Below are 9,757 nucleotides of genomic sequence, written 5' to 3'. Positions count from 1 at the left end.
ACTCACTTCAAAGCATTTTGCAACATCAACAGATATTATTCCATCTGCGGATCCAACAGACAACGTAAGCTTGGGCCCAACTCTATTTCTACTCACTTGTAAATTGCCTTGTTCCGATAAGCAATACGAATTTGCCTTGTTCCGATAAGCAATACGAATGCGGCACACACGGGCCTAGTGATTTATCGAAAAAGCGGAAAAAATTGAAGAGTACGCGGAGAGAAATTTTTTGTACTTTTACACGTAATTAACATTTTAAGTTGTAGTCGGTATATATTTATGGTTTCATATTGTACAACGAATTTAATTAACCAAAATAGTTATTGCCGAATTGTAAATTGGAAAAAGGAAGGCAGATTAATTTTAAAAAAAAACAATTACTTTGGTTACATATTTATAGTTTCGTTAGTTTTCAAAGATTCTTTACAGTTAGAGTGGTAAATGCTGCCTTGGAAACTTGAAAAAGGTCAGAGTTCAACCCTCATTACATGTACTGAAACATTTTATTCTTTTATTTAGTGAGGGCAAGATCGTAATTTCGTAGTCATCTTTTTCCTAGACCTTTTTTTTATTGAAAGTATTACACTCTAGGTCACATTTCTAGTTATTAATTACATTTTGAATCACTTTTGACTACTGAGACACTTTTTCTTGACTCTAGTTTGCTTCCTAACTAGTTTAGTTACTTTCCCGTAACAATAAGGAAAAGACAAACTTTTGACCAAAAAAAATTCACCTTTTTTAGGATTTATCATCATCGTCGTCGTCGTCGTCATCGGTTTTGAGCTCTATTTCTGTCGCTGCAGTTGTGCGTCCGCGGGACATAGGTGCTCTGCTCGCAACTTCGCCATCATCTAGTGGCTCCTTTGGTCGCGACTCGCCATGATGAGCCGCCGCGGAATCTCCTCTTCGTCGTCTTCATAGGAAAATCATGAGACACCGATAATGAGACTCTGACAATCATCGTCACACATACAGAATCAGAGTATAGCCAGATCTGTACGATTTTTTGCTGCGATGGACATAGGTAACAAACTCCGGCTGATTTTTCTCTCAATCGTATACGTATGCTCCACCGGAGGATCCTTTACTCACCCTTGGTTCCCTTGGTTCAACAAGGTATGAAATCAATGGGCTTTGTTATTCTTTTGAATCTGGATCTGTTTAAATTTTTTTAATCAAAATCCAACTCTTTGTTAGGGAATTGCGTTCACGATGACTGAGAGAGATCGTCTTCTTCCATCTAGTGCCATGGACTCTGAGCATCAAATTCAGCGTTCCAGTAAGTGACTACTTGAGTTTCTTTTTTATGAAGCGTCTTCTGAGCCTTATGGAAATGATAAACCTTTTTTTAATAAAACAGTGACCGACTTGAAGAGAATGGAGGAGCAAGCAAGAGATGGACTTTCTGATCCCAATGCTCTTGCTAAATGGCGAATCCTTTTGCAGGATCGAAATGAGACCATGTACTGATGTACTATATGGTCAACTCCACTTCCTCTCTTTGTCACAAGTTGAGAAGACATGTTTGTTTGATTCTAATCCGTGCTTGGAGGCCAAGAGGAATGTATTTTTAGCGCTGAAGATCGTGGTGGAATGATGTCCATGTGTTACAACTACCCAGCTGAACAGGTTTTTGACATATCTCTGTTATGTTTAGCTACCTAATCTTATGCCATAACTACTGTTTGTCTCTGTTATACCAAGAAACTGATTTATCTTTTAGTGATCAGTAGTTTTTTTTTTTACAGCAAAAGTGATCAGTGGTTTTCTGATGTTACATTTTGGTTGATATGATTGTTGTTAATGGAAGCCTGAGTCTGGGTCTTGGATATCTAGGGATTCATGGAATGGTGCTATAGACTAGTCTTAGTGTTATCAAATATATATTTTCTTTTTATTAATGAGATTGTATTGCGTGGTTGCAGACTTGAAGTTGTCCAATGAGTATACATGTAGCCATCATGGATATCGTGTGAAAGTGTACATGTGGGGTAATTGTTGTACATGTGAATATGTATACATATCAATATGATTTTCATATATATGTTGAGCAAATACAAATTCAAGCAACAAAAGTCATGTTTAAATATAAAATGCTCTCTTTCTCGCACTTTATTTCCTATTAAACATTTGTTTTTGTATCACCGTGATTGTTTTAGTACAAAGATTTTTCCGCATTTCAACTCTCGTCGTCATTTCTTGAAAACATGACATGCTTTCATTAATCTTTTCATATCGTTTACATGTACTGATGTACACATGGATAACTTATAAGATGGACACATTTTTAAATGCATGCAAAGATTAGTTTATAAATGTAGTAAGGTAGAACAACAAACTTTGAAAAAACAAAATAGATGGGAAGTGATGCCCATATGGACAATGGATTGGAGTGTTCACAAAAAAAATTGTATCGTTATCCATGTGTACACATACTTTTCGCTATCCATGTGTACAAAATAATAATATCTATTTGCACGTATAATTCTTGATCCGCATGTACACAAAGAAGCCATATAAGAATGATTAAGCATTTATATGTACTTGTCGACATTGCTATTCAGATTTGCATACATATAAGTATGATTATAAACATCCTCATTTATCAAGATTAAAAACAGATATTTATAGGAGAAACACAAGTCAATCATTGAATATATGGATCAGGAGAATTCCAGTAACTATCCCTTGAGATTTGAGAAATTGAGATGAGTCTATACTCCATGGAACTTACAGGCGGTGCAATTATAAGCGTAGGCGGCGTAATAGTAAACATACACGGCTTCCGCCATGTCGGGAGTACCTAACCAAACTCTTATTATGTTTTGTGGGGATTTTATCTCAGCAACCTATTTCCTTAATGTCTCTGCCTCACTCTTTTGTAAAGTTTTTTTATCTGTGATCCTCTCAGCTGCTAACGAAGCAGCGAAAGATGCGGCTGGCGCAATCATTAACTCGTAAGCTTTACGAGGAGGAAAACAGAGGCATGGAGTTTCTCTTTGTTGAAACATGAAAGCAAAAAAAAAAAAAACTCACCTTTAGCTTTCTCCTTCGCCCCTCGCTTCTTTCTCGAGGTCATGGTTTATTTCCTCGATCTCCACCGTCAAATCTTCCTACGTCGGCAGGCTCCTCCGTCGTCTTCTCTTCGGGAGCCGTAGCTTCGCCTTTTTTATTGTTAAAAATTTACCAAAAGAAATCACCTTTACGGGCTCTAGGTAAAATAATAAACCAAAATAAATTTTATTTCGAGTCCACCAAAAATCTCTAACCAACATAACCAATAAAAATGTTGTTTTACTTAAATACCCATCTCTAGTTTCGTTTTTGAAAGGAGAAATAAGTCTTCAACCACCTCAAAGTGTGTTGGTAGCACTTTGTGTTCTAGGATGTAATAAAAACACATAGAGTGACCTATTGTGTTAATAATTCTTTTTTATTTCTGTTTGCGGCCGCCATTGTTTCAACTCAAACTTCCAATGATTTAATCACATACTATTCACATGTTTCCAATCCAAAACTAACAAATCTGAGTTTTTTCTAGTGCTTAAGAGATTTGGACAAAACCCTAACACGGTTTTGTCTAATTCGACGCTGCGTTCTAAGTTGAAACTACGTGGGTTACTGTTCACGACAACCGAAGTGATCATAATCGCCACGTTCAACAACCCTCCACGCATAAGCGGCCGCAAAATCGGTAACGCGGCCGTGTTTTTGAACAGAGGTAAATTGTAATACACTCCGTTCACTTGTGTCTGGTGTGCTGCTTTCCCTAAAAGTCCCAATGTCAGAATAATTATAATGTGATATTGGAGGGGGTTGTGTGTGTTCACTCTGATCGTTACTTGTTCATTTCGCATCAGGTTATTATATATTCATTGTATATCCTTTTCGCATCATGTACATCTTAAAATAAATAATCTCAAATATTAAAAGTATTATACATGCAAAACAACTTAATATTTATTTTATATCAGTTTTAGTCAAAAATTAATATTAGCATGATTATCGTGTTAATATTTCGAAATGCTATATACTATGGCTTCAATTGGTGACCCATTGTTGAACAAAATGAATGGAAAAAAAGTTCGAAACAAAAATTCATCTAAATAATTGAATTGAAAAAGAAACTGAATAAAGAGGAATAAATGAAGAGAAAAAAATGAACAGATAAACATAAATGGTTAACAAAACGATGAATAAGTTTTTTCAGAAATTAAGAAAATATAAATTAGCTACAAAACATACGTAAAATGAAACTATGAAGCTTATGATACAACTAAATTTCTAAGTAAAATATGTTGTAACTTTTTTGTAACAAAATATGTTATAACTCTACCAATAAAAGATTGTATTTTGTTACTTGCGAGACATAAGATCTATATTTAAAGGGCTTTTTGCAAAAGTGACTCAAAACTTGGAGTCAAACAGAAAACTAACATTTTCGTTTGACTCCTTTTTTTTTGAGATTTTAACTCCACACCTGCATTTTATCTACGAAAATGCCATTAACATTTTTTTTTTTTTTCGAAAATGGCTTCTTTATTGTCTCAACCTCATCTTCTTCAAGTATTTACAATATTGCCACTGCAATGAATAGTGGCAACAACCTTGTACGAACTGTTTGGAGCTTTTAATGCCCTTTAATGCACGTAAATCTCTTTACACTCTCTCTGTTTCAATTGTTATGAACTAAAAACAACATTTCTTTCACTTTCTCTCTATATTCATCCAAAAAACTCAAGGTTTTGATTCAAAATATGGGCTATGGTTGACAGAGCCATATTTCTTTCGTTTTGACTTACGGTTGCTTTCGTTTGAGGTTCTGGGTGGTTGGAGAAGACCCTGTGTGCAAACGAAGTCATCTCACCTAGTTTAAGGTACGAATTTGAATTTTTTTTCAAGATCTGTTCGCTTAGAAGACTTACTAGTAAGTCATCCGTATGTAGAAGACTTACTGATGAGTCTTCTGGTCAAACGGACGACTTAAATTAAGTCGTCCAGCTTTGTTTGTTAAAAAAAAACACTCCAGACGACTTATATACGAGAAACGGGCTAGTTTTGCATTTGACCGAATCGTGTCAGATCTTTGACTATTTCTGGACGACTTATAATTCACTCGTCTCTGAGAAAGTTAAAATTTCAATATTTTATGAAAACTTGACGACTTACGTGTAAGTCGTCCTAGGTTAGTTTTGTAATTGAAAAATAAAACTTCATAATTTAACTTTAACCAGACGACTTAATATAAAGTCGTCCCTACAGAAGACTTAATTTAAAGTCGTCCGGGGAAAGCAAAGTCGTCCAGAATTTTTCCCAATTTTCTGGTCAAACCTTGCTTATCCCGGACGACCTTAAATTAAGTCGTTTAGCTGGACGACTTTCAGCTAAGTCGTCTGGAGAAAGTAAAATTTCAAGTTTTATTTTTCAATTACAAAACTAACCTAGGACGACTTACACGTAAGTCGTCAAGTTTTCATAAAATATTGAAATTTTAACTTTCCCAGAGACGACTGAATTATAAGTCGTCCAGAAATAGTCAAAGATCTGACATGATTCGGTCAAATGCAAAACTAGCCCGTTTCTCGTAGACGACTTATATATAAGTCGTCTGAAGTTTTTTTTTTAACAAACAAAGCCGGACGACTTAGAATTAAGTCGTCCCTTTTAATTTTCAATTGCAAAAGTGACCTCTTTAGACGACTTACCTTTAAATCTTCTGGACGACTTAATGCTAAGTCGTCTGCGGCAATGTTTATTGAACTTCTTCATTTTCTCAATGTTTACTAATGTGTTTTATTTTGAATATTTGCAGATGATTTTTCAGTTACATGCAGTGTATGGAGAATGGTTGTTGAGAGATTTCCGTTGGGATTTTGTGGTTGATGATCTCAAAGGAGCAAGATTGTTTTTATTGAATGAAGATTCAACACATGCTGAACTTGTTGCAATGGCTCAAGAAGATTATAACCTGGACATGAGAACAGTGAGTGTGGAGATTAGCTACTCATTACCAGCAGAAATGATGATGGCTCCAGGCAGTCTTCCCATTCATGTTACAAGTGATAGACAAGTTCGAAACTTGCTGGAGATACTCAAAACCCATAGAGTATGTCTTTGTGTATCAAGCCGCAGCAAGGTCGAAACGGTTTCAGAGAAAAAGGATATTGATGAAGCTGGTGAATGGGAAAAAGATGTTGGTGATAATGATGAAGCTGGTGAATGGGAAGAAGATGTTGGTGATGATGATGAAGCTGGTGAATGGGAAGAAGATGATGGTGATGATGATGAAGCTGATGAATGTTTTGAAGATGTTGGTGATAATGAGTTTGTTGAAGATGAAAATCAAGATGGGGAGGAGGAAAATGGGGAGGAGGATGCTGATAATTCTATTGTTGGTGAAACGGATCAGAATGGTGGGGATTACAGTCTTTATGGAAAGGTTCCAGATGAGGACGAGGAAGATGATGATAATATTTGTTTTGAAGAAATCCAAAAGACATATGCTAAGACAAATGCTATTAAAGGAGGAAAATCGAATGGTACCAGTATCTATGTCAACCAGAGTTTTGTTAGCAAGGGTGCACTGCTTTCAGAGCTGCGGTTGGCAGCAGTGAGGGGTAAGTTTTCTTTCAGATTATACAAATCAACGAAAACTCTCGTTGTGTCAACATGTCCGGTTAGCTATTGTGGATGGAAGGTCAGAGCGAGTGTCAAACATGGGACAAACACGTTTTGGGTAACAAAGTATGTGGAAAAACATTTATGCTCAGTGGGAGACCGAATCGCTCAGCGGAGACACTGTACTCCGAAGTATGTAGGTAGTCTTTTCATTGATCGTGTTGAAATCATTGATGGGATAACTCTGCAGCATATCACTGATGCAATGAGGAACATGTTTGGCATGGCGCTTGATTACACCACTTCATACAGAGCACTGTTATATGCACAAAGATTGGTGAGAGGATCAGCAGAAGAAGGGTATTCGCGTCTGGCATCATATCTCGAGCAAATCTCCATTGCAAATCCTGATTCTATCACGGCGATAGAACTTGATTCTATGAAAAGATTTAAGTATCTATTTCTCTCTTTTGGAGCTTCTATCAAAGGTTTTAAGTATCAGAGAAGGGTCATTGTGGTGGATGGAACTCACCTAAGTGGAAAGTATGGAGGAACTATGTTAGTTGCAGCCGCACAAGATGGCAATTTTCAGATATTCCCATTGGCTTTTGGGATCGTGGATGAGGAAGATGTACCTTCTTGGGAATGGTTTTTCACAAAATTGGCTAGTTGTATATCTCATGACAAGCCTCTGGTGATAGTCTCCGACCGGCACAAGGCCATTAAAAGTGCGTGTGATAAGGTGTTTCCTTGGGCAACCCGAGGAATATGTTATTATCACCTTCAAGATAACATTGTCAAAAAGTTTAAAGGGAAACATCTCATGTACTTGGTGAAAGGGGCTGCTTATGCTCACACGGTTTACGATTTTGACCGGTACATGGCTGAGATACGGAGTGCAAACCCGGAACTTGCAACGTATTTGGAGAAAGCCGACGTCAGGCTATGGTCAAGGGTTTATTGTAAGGGGAACAGGTTCAACATAAAAACAAGCAACATTGCTGAATCTATTAATTCCGCACTGAAGCGAGCAAGAGGATTTCCGATTACGTTCCTGCTGGAGTTCATAAGGCAGAAGTTAGGAAAATGGTATTGGAAAAGGAGACAAGATGCTTTGAGTCTCACAACTGAACATAGCGGGGTGTTGAATACTTGCTTGCTGTTCGAGAAGAGATAGCGGATACGATGACGGTCGAACCAATTGATGGATGGCATTTCTTTGTCAAAGGTGGCAAAATGGACTGTGTGGTTGATTTGGAACATGCAAAGTGTGATTGTGGTGTCTATGGAGTGGAGAAAATACCTTGCTCTCATGCTATAGCTGCTGGAACACATGCTGGTTTGCATATCTCCACACTTGTATGTCCACTGTACTCAAAGAATTATCTGTATGCAGGATACTCAGAGAATATATATCCTATCGTGTCACAACATATTGAGGAACGAGAATGCTTTCCTCCAGAACTAAAGCGTGGTCGGGGGAGACCGAAGAAATCAAGATGGCAATCTTGGTTGGAGCTATCTAGGATGAGAGGACACAAACCCAGGAAGAAACACAGGGCACGGAGATGCTCAAACTGCAAGGAAACTGGCCATACGAAACCACAATGTACACAACCAGTTGACTAGTTGTCCAGACGACCTAAATTTAAGTCGTCCAGTCTTGATTACCCGTCCAGACGACTAAAGTTTTAGTCGTCCAGTGTATTTTATTTTTAGACGACCTTCTACTAAGTCATCCAGTGTATTTTATTTTTAGACGACCTTCTACTATCCCTTCAAGTGTATTTTATTTTTAGACTACCTACTTATAATAAGTCGTCCAAACCTTCTAGACGACTTATTGGTAAGTCGTCCAGTTGGAAAACCTTCCAGACGACTTATAATAAGTCGTCCAAACCTTCTAGACGACTTATTTGTAAGTCGTCCAGTTGGAAAACCTTCCAGACGACTTATTTCTTCCAGACAACTTATATTTTTACAAATCTATACAAAGACAAGTTGAAATACAAATACTTCGCTCGTTAAAAAATCATGTTCAAATACAAAGACAAGTTCAAATACAAACACAAATCTAATCATACATGCCCACGAACTTATCACCATCCACATTTTCTTTCAAATGCTGATCAACAAGCTCCTTCCATATATCCACCGCCATATTATCCCTCATTTTCTTCGCGTTGCACCTAGCAAAGTCTTTAGGGTCAAAGGAGACCCCAAGAGCATGACATTCAATGTACTTTACAGCGTACACGCCACAATCACCATTGTTGGCCGTGGGTACACCTTTCAGCGGTCTCTCATATGTGTATGGCTCCAACCCGTATTTGACCCGTATTTCGTCGGTGGCTGCGCACTCAACAAGCAGATAAGGGACCATCTGGAGAAAAGGCTCCATTATCGCATCCCATGCGTCTGGTACACTAGATGAAGGTATGCTGTCCCAGACGACTATGTGCCTCTTAGGGATCGATATCCAAATAGCAACCCAATGCTTGTCGTTCAAGTTCACTGGCGCATAGATATCATCAATGTCCTCCCCCCACTTCTTGTTTGATTGGCAAAATGAAGGTATTGATCCGTCATAAAAATCCGACGCCCCACCAGGTAGAACTCTTCCTAAACCTTTGTGATCAGGTTCCGATGTTTTGAAGAGCTGATACTGCTCTCTCCAAGACTGGGAAAAGTTGTGATCCAGGAAGCACATTCGCTCGCTCCTGAAAGCTTGTGGGTTCTCCTGATACCTCTGCCTTAGCACATTAATCCAAGCATCTATATGCTGCATATTAAATATAACAAGTTAGAAGTTACCAGACGACTTAAATATAAGTCGTCTACGTGGTCGTCCAAGTAGACGACTTTCCAGACGATTTATCTTTAAGTCGTCTGGAAAGTAGTCTACTTGGACGACTTTGTAGACGACTTAAATCGTGTGCAGAAGACTTACGCAGTCTTCCAGCCATCCTCTGGCTGTCCGGAGGAAGTGGTACCACCTTGTTGGTGATGTACGTGGTTTGTCCTCGGTCTTAGTTGAATAATGACTGCAAACAAAAAAGCAATCAGTTTTGGACGACTAAATCAAGCTATTATGGGTAAAGCAATCACTTACGGATCAGTTTTCAACCAATCAGCG

General features: G+C 38.0%; 2 long non-coding RNA genes across 2 annotated transcripts; one reads left to right on the top strand and one right to left on the bottom strand.

The window, feature by feature from the left end:
* Positions 1 to 606: 606 nt before the first annotated feature.
* LOC106404684 lies at positions 607 to 2,183 on the top strand. Its single transcript, XR_001281070.3, has 4 exons — positions 607 to 1,119; positions 1,201 to 1,282; positions 1,364 to 1,632; positions 1,929 to 2,183. It is a non-coding gene; the product is annotated as an uncharacterized LOC106404684 (long non-coding RNA).
* Positions 2,184 to 2,518: 335 nt separating this feature from the next.
* Positions 2,519 to 3,217, bottom strand: LOC125588912. The gene is made up of 2 exons (XR_007325106.1): positions 3,040 to 3,217; positions 2,519 to 2,941 (listed from the first exon to the last, which is right to left on the bottom strand). It is a non-coding gene; the product is annotated as an uncharacterized LOC125588912 (long non-coding RNA).
* Positions 3,218 to 9,757: the final 6,540 nt, after the last annotated feature.

Source organism: Brassica napus, chromosome C6 (genome assembly GCF_020379485.1).
Source record: "Brassica napus cultivar Da-Ae chromosome C6, Da-Ae, whole genome shotgun sequence".
Taxonomy (NCBI): Eukaryota; Viridiplantae; Streptophyta; class Magnoliopsida; order Brassicales; family Brassicaceae; genus Brassica; species Brassica napus.
Note: the sequence above shows the minus strand (reverse complement) of the source record. Positions and strands in the feature narration are given on the sequence as shown.